We start from the raw sequence: 20,344 nt of genomic DNA on the forward strand, positions 1-20,344 counted from the left end.
TACCTTATTTGATTCAAATGACAGGAATCTATTTAGATGTTATATAAAACAAATAATGAATGTTTTATATTCTCGTAATGGTACAAATAATGGCATTTGGTGAATGATGAAAGGTTAATATCAACTCGGCGTTGCCTCGTTGATATATAACCTTTCATCATTCACCTCATGCCATTATTTGTACCATTACACTCATAAACATTCATTATTTGTATATCATCAATGAACATACAGCCTCAATAATTAATTTTTATCAATTATGGAAGAATAACTTTGATTTGTAACCAAACATATAATTTAAAATGTACCTTATGTTTCTGAACATAACTGGTTCAAGGCACTTTTCGTCACCACAAGTTTTTATACGAACACAACCCATTGCATACGGTGTAGTAAATGATTCTGGTAATTGTGTTGTTTGTGCCCGACATTGGAGTATAAGAGCAACATCGCTACAAGTTCCTACTTGACAATCCCCAGTGTTTTCGGGAGTTACTGTTGCATTTGCCATTGATCCATCTTCACATAACGCAGAAACAGTAACGGATTCACCGAGCGTAGCAGCAACACATACTGTACCGTTTTCATTAGTGGTGTACTTTTCAAGTATTCCTGATGAAATTTCCTGAACACTAAAATGTAGGTTACAAAACAAAACATTTTTATTTGCACATTTTTTCAAATACAACTCTATTATTATAACTATACGATAATAAGGAGAAAACTTATGGTTAATAATGCGATTATTTGAAAATTACCTTATGTTTCTGAACATAACAGGTTCAAGGCACTTTTCATCAACACACGTTTTTATACGAACACAACCCATTGCATACGGTGTAGTAAATGATTCTGGTAATTGTGTTGTTTGTGCCCGACATTGGAGTATAAGAGTAACATCGCTACAAGTTCCTACTTGACAATCCCCAGTGTTTTCAGGAGTTACTGTTGCATTTGCCATTGATCCATCTTCACATAACGCAGAAACAGTTACGGATTCACCGAGCGTAGCAGCAACACATACTGAACCGTTTTCATTAGTGGTGTACTTTTCAAGTATTCCTGATGAAATTTCCTGCACACTAAAATGTAGGTTACAAAACAAAACATTTTTATTTGCACATTTTTTCAAATACAACTCTATTATTATAACTATACGATAATAAGGAGAAAACTTATGGTTAATAATGTGATTATTTGAAAATTACCTTATGTTTCTGAACATAACAGGTTCAAGGCACTTTTCATCAACACACGTTTTTATACGAACACAACCCATTGCATACGGTGTAGTAAATGATTCTGGTAATTGTGTTGTTTGTGCCCGACATTGGAGTATAAGAGCAACATCGCTACAAGTTCCTACTTGACAATCCCCAGTGTTTTCAGGAGTTACTGTTGCATTTGCCATTGATCCATCTTCACATAACGCAGAAACAGTTACGGATTCACCGACAGTAGCAGCAACACATACTGTACCGTTTTCATTAGTAGTGTACTTTTCAATTATTTCTGATGAAATCTCCAGCACACTAAAATGTAGGTTACAAAACAAAACATGTTTTTGCACATTGTTTCAAATACAACTCTATTATTATAAATATACGATATTGCGAAGTAATTAAATGTATTCTTTTGTTAATATTTCGATTATTTTAAAATTACCTTATGTTTCTGAACATAACTGGTTCAAGACACTTTTCATCAATACAAGTTTTTATACGAACACAACCCATTGCATACGGTGTAGTAAATGATTCTGGTAATTGTGTTGTTTGTGCCCGACATTGGAGTATAAGAGCAACATCACTACAAGTTCCTACTTGACAATCCCCAGTGTTTTCGGGAGTTACTGTTGCATTTGCCATTGATCCATCTTCACATAACGCAGAAACAGTTACTGATTCACCGACCGTAGCAGCAACACATACTGTACCGTTTTCATTAGTGGTGTACTTTTCAATTATTCCTGATGAAATCTCCAGCACACTAAAATGTAGATTACAAAACAAAACATATGTGTTTGCACATTGTTTCAAATACAACTCTATTATTATAAATATACGATATTGAGGAGTAATTAAATGTATTCTTTTGTTAATATTTCGATTATTTTAAAATTACCTTATGTTTCTGAACATAACTGGTTCAAAACACTTTTCATCAATACAAGTTTTTATACGAACACAACCCATTGCATACGGTGTAGTAAATGATTCTGGTAATTGTGTTGTTTGTGCCCGACATTGGAGGATAAGAGCAACATCGCTACAAGTTCCAACTTGACAATCACCTGTGCTTTCAGGAGTTACTGTTGCATTTGCCATTGATCCATCTTCACATAACGCAGAAACAGTTACGGATTCACCGAGCGTAGCAGCAACACATACTGTACCGTTTTCGTTAGTGGTGTACTTTTCAAGTATTCCTGATGAAATTTCCTGCACACTAAAATGTAGGTTACAAAACAAAACATTTTTATTTGCACATTTTTTCAAATACAACTCTATTATTATAACTATACGATAATAAGGAGAAAACTTATGGGTAATAATGCGATTATTTGAAAATTACCTTATGTTTCTGAACATAACAGGTTCAAGGCACTTTTCATCAACACACGTTTTTATACGAACACAACCCATTGCATACGGTGTAGTAAATGATTCTGGTAATTGTGTTGTTTGTGCCCGACATTGGAGTATAAGAGCAACATCGCTACAAGTTCCTACTTGACAATCCCCAGTGTTTTCAGGAGTTACTGTTGCATTTGCCATTGATCCATCTTCACATAACGCAGAAACAGTTACGGATTCACCGAGCGTAGCAGCAACACATACTGTACCGTTTTCATTAGTGGTGTACTTTTCAATTATTCCTGATGAAATCTCCAGCACACTAAAATGTAGATTACAAAACAAAACATATGTGTTTGCACATTGTTTCAAATACAACTCTATTATTATAAATATACGATATTGAGGAGTAATTAAATGTATTCTTTTGTTAATATTTCGATTATTTTAAAATTACCTTATGTTTCTGAACATAACAGGTTCAAGGCACTTTTCATCAACACACGTTTTTATACGAACACAACCCATTGCATACGGTGTAGTAAATGATTCTGGTAATTGTGTTGTTTGTGCCCGACATTGGAGTATAAGAGCAACATCGCTACAAGTTCCTACTTGACAATCCCCAGTGTTTTCAGGAGTTACTGTTGCATTTGCCATTGATCCATCTTCACATAACGCAGAAACAGTTACGGATTCACCGAGCGTAGCAGCAACACATACTGTACCGTTTTCATTAGTGGTGTACTTTTCAATTATTCCTGATGAAATTTCCTGCACACTAAAATGTAGGTTACAAAACAAAACATTTTTATTTGCAATTTTTTTCAAATACAACTCTATTATTATAACTATACGATAATAAGGAGAAAACCTATGGTTAATAATGCGATTATTTGAAAATTACCTTATGTTTCTGAACATAACAGGTTCAAGGAACTTTTCATCAACACAAGTTTTTATACGAACACAACCCATTGCATACGGTGTAGTAAATGATTCTGGTAATTGTGTTGTTTGTGCCCGACATTGGAGTATAAGAGCAACATCGCTACAAGTTCCTACAACACAATCCCCAGTGTTTTCGGGAGTTACTGTTGCATTTGCCATTGATCCATCTTCACATAACGCAGAAACAGTTACGGATTCACCGACCGTAGCAGCAACACATACTGTACCGTTTTCATTAGTGGTGTACTTTTCAATTATTCCTGATGAAATCTCCAGCACACTAAAATGTAGGTTACAAAACAAAATATGTTTTTGCACATTGTTTCAAATACAACTCTATTATTATAAATATACGATATTGCGAAGTAATTAAATGTATTCTTTTGTTAATATTTCAATTATTTTAAAATTACCTTATGTTTCTGAACATAACTGGTTCAAGACACTTTTCATCAATACAAGTTTTTATACGAACACAACCAATTGCATACGGTGTAGTAAATGATTCTGGTAATTGTGTTGTTTGTGCCCGACATTGGAGGATAAGAGCAACATCGCTACAAGTTCCAACTTGACAATCACCGGTGCTTTCAGGAGTTACTGTTGCATTTGCCATTGATCCATCTTCACATAACGCAGAAACAGTTACGGATTCACCGAGCGTAGCAGCAACACATACTGTACCGTTTTCATTAGTGGTGTACTTTTCAATTATTCCTGATGAAATTTCCTGCACACTAAAATGTAAGTTACAAAACAAAATATTTTTACTTGCACATTTTTTCTAATGCAACTCTATTATTATAACTATACGATAATAAGGAAAAAACTTATGGTTAATAATGCGATTATTTGAAAATTACCTTATGTTTCTGAACATAACAGGTTCAAGGCACTTTTCATCAACACAAGTTTTTATACGAACACAACCCATTGCATACGGTGTAGTAAATGATTCTGGTAATTGTGTTGTTTGTGCCCGACATTGGAGTATAAGAGCAACATCGCTACAAGTTCCTACTTGACAATCCCCAGTGTTTTCGGGAGTTACTGTTGCATTTGCCATTGATCCATCTTCACATAACGCAGAAACAGTTACGGATTCACCGAGCGTAGCAGCAACACATACTGTACTGTTTTCATTAGTGGTGTACTTTTCAATTATTCCTGATGAAATCTCTAGCACACTAAAATGTAGGTTACAAAACAAAACATGTTTTTGCACATTGTTTCAAATACAACTCTATTATTATAAATATACGATATTGCGAAGTAATTAAATGTATTCTTTTGTTAATATTTCGATTATTTTAAAATTACCTTATGTTTCTGAACATAACTGGTTCAAGACACTTTTCATCAATACAAGTTTTTATACGAACACAACCCATTGCATACGGTGTAGTAAATGATTCTGGTAATTGTGTTGTTTGTGCCCGACATTGGAGTATAAGAGCAACATCACTACAAGTTCCTACTTGACAATCCCCAGTGTTTTCGGGAGTTACTGTTGCATTTGCCATTGATCCATCTTCACATAACGCAGAAACAGTTACGGATTCACCGACCGTAGCAGCAACACATACTGTACCGTTTTCATTAGTGGTGTACTTTTCAATTATTCCTGATGAAATCTCCAGCACACTAAAATTTAGATTACAAAACAAAACATATGTGTTTGCACATTGTTTCAAATACAACTCTATTATTATAAATATACGATATTGAGGAGTAATTAAATGTATTCTTTTGTTAATATTTCGATTATTTTAAAATTACCTTATGTTTCTGAACATAACTGGTTCAAAACACTTTTCATCAATACAAGTTTTTATACGAACACAACCCATTGCATACGGTGTAGTAAATGATTCTGGTAATTGTGTTGTTTGTGCCCGACATTGGAGGATAAGAGCAACATCGCTACAAGTTCCAAATTGACAATCACCTGTGCTTTCAGGAGTTACTGTTGCATTTGCCATTGATCCATCTTCACATAACGCAGAAACAGTTACGGATTCACCGAGCGTAGCAGCAACACATACTGTACCGTTTTCATTAGTGGTGTACTTTTCAAGTATTCCTGATGAAATTTCCTGCACACTAAAATGTAGGTTACAAAACAAAACATTTTTATTTGCACATTTTTTCAAATACAACTCTATTATTATAACTATACGATAATAAGGAGAAAACTTATGGTTAATAATGCGATTATTTGAAAATTACCTTATGTTTCTGAACATAACAGGTTCAAGGCACTTTTCATCAACAAACGTTTTTATACGAACACAACCCATTGCATACGGTGTAGTAAATGATTCTGGTAATTGTGTTGTTTGTGCCCGACATTGGAGTATAAGAGCAACATCGCTACAAGTTCCTACTTGACAATCCCCAGTGTTTTCAGGAGTTACTGTTGCATTTGCCATTGATCCATCTTCACATAACGCAGAAACAGTTACGGATTCACCGAGCGTAGCAGCAACACATACTGTACCGTTTTCATTAGTGGTGTACTTTTCAATTATTCCTGATGAAATTTCCTGCATACTAAAATGTAGGTTACAAAAGCAAAACATTTTTATTTGCAATTTTTTTCAAATACAACTCTATTATTATAACTATACGATAATAAGGAGAAAACCTATGGTTAATAATGCGATTATTTGAAAATTACCTTATGTTTCTGAACATAACAGGTTCAAGGCACTTTTCATCAACACAAGTTTTTATACGAACACAACCCATTGCATACGGTGTAGTAAATGATTCTGGTAATTGTGTTGTTTGTGTCCGACATTGGAGGATAAGAGCAACATCGCTACAAGTTCCAACTTGACAATCACCGGTGCTTTCAGGAGTTACTGTTGCATTTGCCATTGATCCATCTTCACATAACGCAGAAACAGTTACGGATTCACCGACCGTAGCAGCAACACATACTGTACCGTTTTCATTAGTAGTGTACTTTTCAATTATTCCTGATGAAATCTCCAGCACACTAAAATGTAGGTTACAAAACAAAATATGTTTTTGCACATTGTTTCAAATACAACTCTATTATTATAAATATACGATATTGCGAAGTAATTAAATGTATTCTTTTGTTAATATTTCAATTATTTTAAAATTACCTTATGTTTCTGAACATAACTGGTTCAAGACATTTTTCATCAATACAAGTTTTTATACGAACACAACCAATTGCATACGGTGTAGTAAATGATTCTGGTAATTGTGTTGTTTGTGCCCGACATTGGAGGATAAGAGCAACATCGCTACAAGTTCCAACTTGACAATCACCGGTGCTTTCAGGAGTTACTGTTGCATTTGCCATTGATCCATCTTCACATAACGCAGAAACAGTTACGGATTCACCGAGCGTAGCAGCAACACATACTGTACCGTTTTCATTAGTGGTGTACTTTTCAATTATTCCTGATGAAATTTCCTGCACACTAAAATGTAAGTTACAAAACAAAATATTTGTATTTGCACATTTTTTCTAATACAACTCTATTATTATAACTATACGATAATAAGGAGAAAACTTATGGTTAATAATGCGATTATTTGAAAATTACCTTATGTTTCTGAACATAACAGGTTCAAGGCACTTTTCATCAACACAAGTTTTTATACGAACACAACCCATTGCATATGGTGTAGTAAATGATTCTGGTAATTGTGTTGTTTGTGCCCGACATTGGAGTATAAGAGCAACATCGCTACAAGTTCCTACTTGACAATCCCCAGTGTTTTCGGGAGTTACTGTTGCATTTGCCATTGATCCATCTTCACATAAGGCAGAAACAGTTACGGATTCACCGAGCGTAGCAGCAACACATACTGTACTGTTTTCATTAGTGGTGTACTTTTCAATTATTCCTGATGAAATCTCTAGCACACTAAAATGTAGGTTACAAAACAAAACATGTTTTTGCACATTGTTTCAAATACAACTCTATTATTATAAATATACGATATTGCGAAGTAATTAAATGTATTCTTTTGTTAATATTTCAATTATTTTAAAATTACCTTATGTTTCTGAACATAACTGGTTCAAGACACTTTTCATCAATACAAGTTTTTATACGAACACAACCCATTGCATACGGTGTAGTAAATGATTCAGGTAATTGTGTTGTTTGTACCAGACATTGGAGGATAAGAGCAACACTGCTACAAGTTCCTACTTGACAATCCCCAGTGCTTTCCGGAGTTACTGTTGCATTTGCCATTGATCCATCTTCACAGAACGCAGAAACAGTTACGGATTCACCGACCGTAGCAGCAACACATACTGTACCGTTTTCATTAGTGGTGTACTTTTCAATTATTCCTGATGAAATCTCCAGCACACTAAAATGGAGGTTCCAAAATAAAACATATTTAATTGTATTATTTCAAATACAACTCTATTATTATAAATATACGATATGTAGAAAAAGTAAAATATGTTTTTTTGTTATTAATTCGATTATTTGAAAATTACCTTATGTTTCTGAACATAACAGGTTCAAGACACTTTCCATCAACACAAGTTTTTATACGAACACAACCCATTGCATACGGTGTAGTAAATGATTCTGGTAATTGTGTTGTTTGTGCCCGACATTGGAGTATAAGAGCAACATCGCTACAAGTTCCTACTTGACAATCACCGTTGCTTTCCGGAGTTACTGTTGCATTTGCCATTAATCCATCTTCACATAACGCAGAAACAGTTACGGATTCACCGAGCGTAGCAGCAACACATACTGTACCGTTTTCATTAGTGGTGTACTTTTCAATTATTCCTGATGAAATCTCCAGCACACTAAAATGTAGGTTACAAAACAAAACATTTTTATTTGCAATTTTTTTGAAATACAAATCTATTATTATAACTATACGATAATAAGGAGAAAACCTATGGTTAATAATGCGATTATTTGAAAATTACCTTATGTTTCTGAACATAACTGGTTCAAGGCACTTTTCATCAACACAAGTTTTTATACGAACACAACCCATTGCATACGGTGTAGTAAATGATTCTGGTAATTGTGTTGTTTGTGCCCGACATTGGAGGATAAGAGCAACACTGCTACAAGTTCCTACTTGACAATCCCCAGTGCTTTCCGGAGTTACTGTTGCATTTGCCATTGATCCATCTTCACATAACGCAGAAACAGTTACGGATTCACCGACCGTAGCAGCAACACAAACTGTACCGTTTTCATTAGTGGTGTACTTTTCAATTATTCCTGATGAAATCTCCAGCACACTAAAATGTAGGTAGCACACTAAAATGTAGGTTACACAATAAAACATGTTTAATTGTATTGTTCAAATACAACTCTATTATTATAAATATACGATATTGAGAACGAGTAAAATATGTTTTTTTGTTAATAATTCGATTATTTGAAAATTACCTTATGTTTCTGAACATAACTGGTTCAAGGCACTTTTCGTCACCACAAGTTTTTATACGAACACAACCCATTGCATACGGTGTAGTAAATGATTCAGGTAATTGTGTTGTTTGTACCCGACATTGGAGGATAAGAGCAACACTGCTACAAGTTCCTACTTGACAATCCCCAGTGCTTTCCGGAGTTACTGTTGCATTTGCCATTGATCCATCTTCACATAACGCAGAAACAGTTACGGATTCACCGACCGTAGTAGCAACACATACTGTACCGTTTTCATTAGTGGTGTACTTTTCAATTATTCCTGATGAAATCTCCAGCACACTAAAATGTAGGTTACACAATAAAACATGTTTAATTGTATTGTTTCAAATACAACTCTATTATTATAAATATACGATATTGAGAAAAAGTAAAATATGTTTTTTTGTTAATAATTCGATTATTTGAAAATTACCTTATGTTTCTGAACATAACTGGTTCAAGGCACTTTTCGTCACCACAAGTTTTTATACGAACACAACCCATTGCATACGGTGTAGTAAATGATTCTGGTAATTGTGTTGTTTGTACCCGACATTGGAGGATAAGAGCAACACTGCTACAAGTTCCTACTTGACAATCGCCAGTGCTTTCCGGAGTTACTGTTGCATTTGCCATTGATCCATCTTCACATAACGCAGAAACAGTTACGGATTCACCGAGCGTAGCAGCAACACATACTGTACCGTTTTCATTAGTGGTGTACTTTTCAATTATTCCTGATGAAATCTCCAGCACACTAAAATGTAGGTTACAAAATAAAACATTTTTAATTGTATTGTTTCAAATACAACTCTATTATTAAAAATATACGATATTGAGAACGAGTAAAATATGTTTTTTTGTTAATAATTCGATTATTTGAAAATTACCTTATGTTTCTGAACATAACTGGTTCAAGGCACTTTTCGTCACCACAAGTTTGTATACGAACACAACCCATTGCATACGGTGTAGTAAATGATTCTGGTAATTGTGTTGTTTGTACCCGACATTGGAGGATAAGAGCAACACTGCTACAAGTTCCTACAACACAATCCCCAGTGTTTTCGGGAGTTACTGTTGCATTTGCCATTGATCCATCTTCACATAACGCAGAAACAGTTACGGATTCACCGACCGTAGCAGCAACACATACTGTACCGTTTTCATTAGTAGTGTACTTTTCAATTATTCCTGATGAAATCTCCAGCACACTAAAATGTAGGTTACAAAACAAAATATGTTTTTGCACATTGTTTCAAATACAACTCTATTATTATAAATATACGATATTGCGAAGTAATTAAATGTATTCTTTTGTTAATATTTCAATTATTTTAAAATTACCTTATGTTTCTGAACATAACTGGTTCAAGACACTTTTCATCAATACAAGTTTTTATACGAACACAACCAATTGCATACGGTGTAGTAAATGATTCTGGTAATTGTGTTGTTTGTGCCCGACATTGGAGGATAAGAGCAACATCGCTACAAGTTCCAACTTGACAATCACCGGTGCTTTCAGGAGTTACTGTTGCATTTGCCATTGATCCATCTTCACATAACGCAGAAACAGTTACGGATTCACCGACCGTAGCAGCAACACATACTGTACCGTTTTCATTAGTAGTGTACTTTTCAATTATTCCTGATGAAATCTCCAGCACACTAAAATGTAAGTTACAAAACAAAATATTTGTATTTGCACATTTTTTCTAATACAACTCTATTATTATAACTATACGATAATAAGGAGAAAACTTATGGTTAATAATGCGATTATTTGAAAATTACCTTATGTTTCTGAACATAACAGGTTCAAGGCACTTTTCATCAACACAAGTTTTTATACGAACACAACCCATTGCATATGGTGTAGTAAATGATTCTGGTAATTGTGTTGTTTGTGCCCGACATTGGAGTATAAGAGCAACATCGCTACAAGTTCCTACTTGACAATCCCCAGTGTTTTCGGGAGTTACTGTTGCATTTGCCATTGATCCATCTTCACATAAGGCAGAAACAGTTACGGATTCACCGAGCGTAGCAGCAACACATACTGTACTGTTTTCATTAGTGGTGTACTTTTCAATTATTCCTGATGAAATCTCTAGCACACTAAAATGTAGGTTACAAAACAAAACATGTTTTTGCACATTGTTTCAAATACAACTCTATTATTATAAATATACGATATTGCGAAGTAATTAAATGTATTCTTTTGTTAATATTTCAATTATTTTAAAATTACCTTATGTTTCTGAACATAACTGGTTCAAGACACTTTTCATCAATACAAGTTTTTATACGAACACAACCCATTGCATACGGTGTAGTAAATGATTCTGGTAATTGTGTTGTTTGTGCCCGACATTGGAGGATAAGAGCAACATCGCTACAAGTTCCTACTTGACAATCCCCAGTGTTTTCGGGAGTTACTGTTGCATTTGCCATTGATCCATCTTCACATAACGCAGAAACAGTTACGGATTCACCGAGCGTAGCAGCAACACATACTGTACCGTTTTCATTAGTGGTGTACTTTTCAATTATTCCTGATGAAATCTCCAGCACACTAAAATGTAGGTTACAAAACAAAACACGTTTTTGCACATTGTTTCAATTACAACTCTATTATTATAAATATACGATATTGCGAAGTAATTAAATGTATTCTTTTGTTAATATTTCAATTATTTTAAAATTACCTTATGTTTCTGAACATAACTGGTTCAAGACACTTTTCATCAATACAAGTTTTTATACGAACACAACCCATTGCATACGGTGTAGTAAATGATTCAGGTAATTGTGTTGTTTGTACCAGACATTGGAGGATAAGAGCAACACTGCTACAAGTTCCTACTTGACAATCCCCAGTGCTTTCCGGAGTTACTGTTGCATTTGCCATTGATCCATCTTCACAGAACGCAGAAACAGTTACGGATTCACCGACCGTAGCAGCAACACATACTGTACCGTTTTCATTAGTGGTGTACTTTTCAATTATTCCTGATGAAATCTCCAGCACACTAAAATGGAGGTTCCAAAATAAAACATATTTAATTGTATTATTTCAAATACAACTCTATTATTATAAATATACGATATGTAGAAAAAGTAAAATATGTTTTTTTGTTATTAATTCGATTATTTGAAAATTACCTTATGTTTCTGAACATAACAGGTTCAAGACACTTTCCATCAACACAAGTTTTTATACGAACACAACCCATTGCATACGGTGTAGTAAATGATTCTGGTAATTGTGTTGTTTGTGCCCGACATTGGAGTATAAGAGCAACATCGCTACAAGTTCCTACTTGACAATCACCGTTGCTTTCCGGAGTTACTGTTGCATTTGCCATTAATCCATCTTCACATAACGCAGAAACAGTTACGGATTCACCGAGCGTAGCAGCAACACATACTGTACCGTTTTCATTAGTGGTGTACTTTTCAATTATTCCTGATGAAATCCCCAGCACACTAAAATGTAGGTTACAAAACAAAACATTTTTATTTGCAATTTTTTTGAAATACAAATCTATTATTATAACTATACGATAATAAGGAGAAAACCTATGGTTAATAATGCGATTATTTGAAAATTACCTTATGTTTCTGAACATAACTGGTTCAAGGCACTTTTCATCAACACAAGTTTTTATACGAACACAACCCATTGCATACGGTGTAGTAAATGATTCTGGTAATTGTGTTGTTTGTGCCCGACATTGGAGGATAAGAGCAACACTGCTACAAGTTCCTACTTGACAATCCCCAGTGCTTTCCGGAGTTACTGTTGCATTTGCCATTGATCCATCTTCACATAACGCAGAAACAGTTACGGATTCACCGACCGTAGCAGCAACACAAACTGTACCGTTTTCATTAGTGGTGTACTTTTCAATTATTCCTGATGAAATCTCCAGCACACTAAAATGTAGGTTACACAATAAAACATGTTTAATTGTATTGTTCAAATACAACTCTATTATTATAAATATACGATATTGAGAACGAGTAAAATATGTTTTTTTGTTAATAATTCGATTATTTGAAAATTACCTTATGTTTCTGAACATAACTGGTTCAAGGCACTTTTCGTCACCACAAGTTTTTATACGAACACAACCCATTGCATACGGTGTAGTAAATGATTCAGGTAATTGTGTTGTTTGTACCCGACATTGGAGGATAAGAGCAACACTGCTACAAGTTCCTACTTGACAATCCCCAGTGCTTTCCGGAGTTACTGTTGCATTTGCCATTGATCCATCTTCACATAACGCAGAAACAGTTACGGATTCACCGACCGTAGTAGCAACACATACTGTACCGTTTTCATTAGTGGTGTACTTTTCAATTATTCCTGATGAAATCTCCAGCACACTAAAATGTAGGTTACACAATAAAACATTTTTAATTGTATTGTTTCAAATACAACTCTATTATTATAAATATACGATATTGAGAAAAAGTAAAATATGTTTTTTTGTTAATAATTCGATTATTTGAAAATTACCTTATGTTTCTGAACATAACTGGTTCAAGGCACTTTTCGTCACCACAAGTTTTTATACGAACACAACCCATTGCATACGGTGTAGTAAATGATTCTGGTAATTGTGTTGTTTGTACCCGACATTGGAGGATAAGAGCAACACTGCTACAAGTTCCTACTTGACAATCGCCAGTGCTTTCCGGAGTTACTGTTGCATTTGCCATTGATCCATCTTCACATAACGCAGAAACAGTTACGGATTCACCGAGCGTAGCAGCAACACATACTGTACCGTTTTCATTAGTGGTGTACTTTTCAATTATTCCTGATGAAATCTCCAGCACACTAAAATGTAGGTTACAAAATAAAACATTTTTAATTGTATTGTTTCAAATACAACTCTATTATTAAAAATATACGATATTGAGAACGAGTAAAATATGTTTTTTTGTTAATAATTCGATTATTTGAAAATTACCTTATGTTTCTGAACATAACTGGTTCAAGGCACTTTTCGTCACCACAAGTTTGTATACGAACACAACCCATTGCATACGGTGTAGTAAATGATTCTGGTAATTGTGTTGTTTGTACCCGACATTGGAGGATAAGAGCAACACTGCTACAAGTTCCTACTTGACAATCCCCAGTGCTTTCCGGAGTTACTGTTGCATTTGCCATTGATCCATCTTCACATAACGCAGAAACAGTTACGGATTCACCGACCGTAGCAGCAACACATACTGTACCGTTTTCATTAGTGGTGTACTTTTCAATTATTCCTGATGAAATCTCCAGCACACTAAAATGTAGGTTACAAAATAAAACATGTTTAATTGTATTGTTTCAAATACAACTCTATCATTATAAATATACGATATTGAGAAAAAGTAAAATATGTTTTTTTTGTTAATAATTCGATTATTTGAAAATTACCTTATGTTTCTGAATATAACTGGTTCAAGGCACTTTTCGTCACCACAAGTTTTTATACGAACACAACCCATTGCATACGGTGTATTAAATGATTCTGGTAATTGTGTTGTTTGTACCCGACATTGGAGGATAAGAGCAACACTGCTACACGTTCCTACTTGACAATCCCCAGTGCTTTCCGGAGTGACTGTTGCATTTGCCATTGATCCATCTTCACATAACGCAGAAACAGTTACGGATTCACCGATCGTAGCAGCAACACATACTGTACCATTTTCATTAGTGGTGTACTTTTCAATTATTCCTGATGAAATCTCCAGTACACTAAAATGTAGGTTACAAAATAAAACATTTTAAATTGTATTGTTTCAAATACAACTCTATTATTATAAATATACGATATTGAGAACGATTAAAATATGTTTTTTTGTTAATAATTCGATTATTTGAAAATTACCTTATGTTTCTGAACATAACTGGTTCAAGGCACTTTTCGTCACCACAACTTTTTATACGAACACAACCCATTGCATACGGTGTAGTAAATGATTCCGGTAATTGTGTTGTTTGTACCCGACATTGGAGGATAAGAGCAACACTGCTACAAGTTCCTACTTGACAATCCCCAGTGCTTTCCGGAGTTACTGTTGCATTTGCCATTGATCCATCTTCACATAACGCAGAAACAGATACGGATTCACCGACCGTAGCAGCAACACATGCTGTACCGTTTTCATTAGTGGTGTACTTTTCAATTATTCCTGATGAAATCTCCAGCACACTAAAATGTAGGTTACACAATAAAACATTTTTAATTGTATTGTTTCAAATACAATACATATTATTATAAATATACGATATTGAGAAAGAGTAAAATATGTTTTTTGTTAATAATTCGATTATTTGAAAATTACCTAATGTTTCTGAACATAACTGGTTCAAGGCACTTTTCGTCACCACAAGTTTTTATACGAACACAACCCATTGCATACGGTGTAGTAAATGATTCTGGTAATTGTGTTGTTTGTACCCGACATTTGAGGATAAGAGCAACACTGCTACAAGTTCCTACTTGACAATCTCCAGTGCTTTCCGGAGTTACTGTTGCATTTGCCATTGATCCATCTTCACATAACGCAGAAACAGTTACGGATTCACCGACCGTAGCAGCAACACATACTGTACCGTTATCATTAGTGGTGTACATTTCAATTATCCCTGATGAAATCTCCAGCACACTAACACAGGTTAAAAAACAAGAATATTTTTATTGTACATTGTTTACACTATAGGCCTAACTTGATTATATTATTCTAATGAAATCTCCATCACGCTAAACAGAACATGTAAGACATTATTAAAGTATTAAAACGTAAAACAATCTAATCTACATAGTATTTGATGTGCAATGAAATTTAGTTTTAAAAAATTGTTATGAGAAACTCTCCACATGTTAAATTTTGAATTGTGGTGATTGCGCTAAAACTAAGCATGAGGAAATTAGTCATGGGTGTATTAAACTTACTTGACATCGTAATCGGGGACATAAGTTAGACACTTGTCATCACTACAAGTCATTATACGAACACAACCCGATTGGGTACAGTTAAATTCATCACTTCCGTCACTACAGTCCATTTTTCCATTACATAATGTATCATATCCAATACATTCACCACTTCCACACATAAAACCATTACATGTAAGACACTTCATAAGAAACTGAGCTTTAGCACATTCTGCATCTTGGTTGGTTGTATTCAATTGTATAGTAATAGTTTCATTATTGATGGTACAACGGGTTGTCACATTTACTTCAGAGTTTGTCTTCACAGTGAAAACTACTTTTCCACTCGCATCAGTGAAATTTGAGTATCTATATGAATAACTATGTCCGACAATTCTGGAAAAAAAAAACAACCGAAAATTCATTATGTGTATATGTATATTATGTCTGCTGGATATATGGTTATGACAAAAGAAAGTACGTCAGTAACCACGTATGGCAAACAGGTGAGGAGAAAAAAAATACACATTATTAGTATATGACCGGCATTGAATCATCCAACTAACTCTTAATCATGTGTTTATAATTATTATTCCCTTGACATTAATATAAAGAAGCCAATACTATCTTGAAATGGGCAAGATGGGCTACCTTCTTTTCTAAATTAATTTCTCAAACCAAAGAGGGCGTTTATTTTTTAAATAGGCTTCTTTTTAGTCTAAAATATTATACCGAATAAAAGCAAGTTTACGTCTATAATATTAATTGGCGAGTTACTCGCTTTTGGATGCGTATAAAAAAACAAATGTTCTCTTTTCGGCAAATGTTGGACGGCGTACACTGCAGGTTGACAGGTTGCTAGAATGTGATCAGTCAAAGCCTCATGTCGCGCATGTGGTTTCTCATTCTCACAAAACTAAACGCGCAAAACGGAATTGCAGTATTCGCATATAAAGACATTGCACACTCAATGAACTAATTAATATTTTAAATGACAAGCGTTTACTTAGGTATGTTAATTACAATTATAATAAATACTTACTCAACGTAATGGTCAGGAACAGGTTGCGTACAATCATAATCTAAACACACAGATACATCAAGACAAGTTTGCTCATCAGAAACAATTCCTCCCTGCCATAGTGACAAATGTGGGAGTGATGCTACCCAGTACAGCTCACCAGAAAACATCTCAATATGTCCATAGTCTTGTGGTTTCCATGCACCTAATATATATTACAGTAAAACCTGTCTTGTTTTAGTGTACTATAATATTTGTTGTTCATTTATTGTTCTTTGTATGTTTCATTACATGACAATAAAATGACAATACATTTAATCTGAATCTTCATTGTCATAAATAATTCATTCATTCATCTTTTTATTTCGGAATATCATGGTGACATAATATTATATCCATAGCAAAAGAGAGAAAAAAAAATCTTAATCTAACAGCTCATAGAACAAAAACAAAGATATGTAAATATATATATATAACAATTGTTATTTTATAAATAAAAGGATAATATAATTTTAAATATTTTTTCCCACCTGTGCACTAAATTTCAGCTTAATATTTAATTTAACAAATTAAAAAACACACATAATGATCAGTTCTTTTTTGTTATGGTAAAATAACTGTTCCACCTTAGCGAATGACAATATATCAAGTCGGCGCTGGATGAGGTCGTGCAGTATATTGACCGTACTTTCGACTAACTGAGCTTATTGTATAATACATAATTGAAGCTAAAGTAATTTTGGAAAATAATTACTTCTAGATTATACATGAATTGGATTGTTGCAAAAAAAGCCAAAGTATAATATACGGAATCAGCAAGCCATGACGTTTACTTTCATTATCATGGTAGTTATATTGTGATAAGTGGTGTCACAGACTTTTTACTTTAATGGGCCATCATTTAGTAAAACTACCTGGTGTAAGTCAGGATTCAGAACCTTTTTCTGTAAAACCAACCTACATGACCATACTGTATAACGTTCTGATTTTTTTTTACTGATAATGATACTCGTAAAGCATAGGCCTAATTTGTTTTTTTCCAGGTAGCGATAAATCATCGCTTGTTTGGGTTGTTCTATAACTTTTCTGGCATTCTAAAATGTGTTTCTTGGTTCGTTTTACTTCAAAATCCGAGGTGTCGATGGCAATTTGCGTTCTGTTTAGTTCAATTTCGTCCTTAGCTATGGATAAGTTATATGCTCTGTTTCTGTAACTTGTTCACGTAAAGTCTTTATTTGTTTTTGTTTATTATACATCTTTCCCATGATTTTATAGAGTCAGGGGGCTTGAGGGGCAGTTTAATTTTAAACACTTTTGTTTAAGAGACTCCACCTCAGATTTCAGAGATTTGATTTCCGTTCTGAGATTTACATTTTCAGTTCCAATAATTTGTAGCTTGAGTAAATAGTTTCTTTTATATAATTTGTAATAACATCATCCCGTTTCTTCTCTAAAGATCCCGGAAGAAGCTGCTTGTTTATTGGAGGATATTCATCACATATTCGTGATAAGATTGGTGGACACAAAACCTGTCTAACTTGTGAGGTTTGTTCAGAGTCCAATCTTATTAGGACCAGGAGATTGTTACAGTTACTGGGAGAATTTCTTGATTGTTTAATTATCGCAAATTTTCAACTCTACTCATGTTAGACAGAACGCTTACAGTTCAAAAGTAGCGATTGTGAACAAAACAACGATTACGTAACATAAACAAAAGGCTCGAGTGGAGAAGGCAATGGACTGTTCAGTAGACCATGAAGAATGTTACCAATCTCTCAGTGAAAAAAAAAACAATACATTTGTTAGCCCAGACAATAAACGCTAATTACAGGGCAAAGATACAGTCAGAGCCTGTACAGTTCGTTATAGAGTGGTGGTCTATTTTAAGTGATGTGGCTTAGAAAAACAAAGGTTGTTTCTACTCTCCAGTATTTAAATACATGCCTTTATTTCCTCATCAAGCTGAGATATGGTTATTCCTGAATTTACCTGTGCAGTTGTGGTTACCTAATTGATAGATTTGAGCACAAAATTGAGATATTAATCAGTTCAAACTTACAATGTACTTGTGTTAGGCTGCCTTCGGTATTAACGGGATGTACCCTGACAAGCTAACTTTGGTTAGGTAGGCCTAAGTAAAATAATTGTAATTAATAAATGAAACATATGCTTACCGGTTAACTTCTCGTAATAAAAGGATTGGACGACATCACCTTGTTTTGCTGAACCAGGTAGTATAGGTACAGAAACAATAATTGATTTATTTAAATTAACCTCCTGACCAGTGTTTGTGTCTATCAAAGTCAGATCAAAACGAGTTATCGGCTGAATGAATTTACCTGTAGAGAAATTTTACAATTAGATAAAACATACAAATCAAATAGATGACAGTGTATGTTTTTAGGGCAATATAAAATAAAAAAGATTTAAGTACGGTAATGAAAACGGTAAAATTGGCGTAAAAGTACCAATTCTTTTTAACATAATATTCAGTTCACTGGTCCAAACTATGGAATAACGTACCAAAGTGCCTGATCAAAAATGAGTTTTTCTTTTATATTTAAACGACACATGTTACAAAGTTATGTATAATCATCCTTTCACTTAGGACAGTTTTTATATTTCGTTACAAAGTCTTCATTTTGTTGTCCTGTTTCGAGTTCCCCGTATTGTCCAGTTTTTTATATTTTAATTTTATAGGCTGCCTCTCACGAGCTTTGCTTTTCTTGATGTTGCCCTTCTAATTTTTTTTTAATCTTTCAATAATACATTACAAAAACAAAAAAATATATTACAATATACAATAATTAGTGACTAAAATAGTAATCCCATTTTTGTATTTCTCTTTTTTTATTGTTATATTTTGTATATATATGTTTGTATTTGAATGTGTCATTTTAATGTAATTTAAAGCAAAAAAATACTTAAATTGTCAGACAATGGTTTTTGAGTTATAATTAAACGTTTCTTTTTTCTTTTTATATGTGAACAAATATAAAATGAGTCTGTATTTCATATCAGTCACTTAGTTTATTTTATTGCTAAGGTCAAGTCTGGGGGTCACGTACAAGGAGAATTATCATTCCGCGAACCGTCGTCTACACTTCCTAGAGTGGGAGCGAGCGAAGCGAGCTCACCCTCTAGTTTATAATATCTCCATTCAATCATACGCGCACTTTAAAGTTTTATCATTTTCCAAGAGAACCACGTATTTATTATGGTATCTCAATATTCCCACAAAAAACAAGTTAGTAAGCTTTCGTCGAGAGTTATATAAATCATATATATTATGTATATAATTATATATTTTTTACAATGTATTGTAATAATATGTATTTTAACAAATGATTTACACAAGCTCTTACAGTTGTTTGATTGTTAATGCAGATTAAA

This window comes from Antedon bifida, chromosome 6 (genome assembly GCF_963402885.1).
Source record: "Antedon bifida chromosome 6, ecAntBifi1.1, whole genome shotgun sequence".
Classification (NCBI taxonomy): Eukaryota; Metazoa; Echinodermata; class Crinoidea; order Comatulida; family Antedonidae; genus Antedon; species Antedon bifida.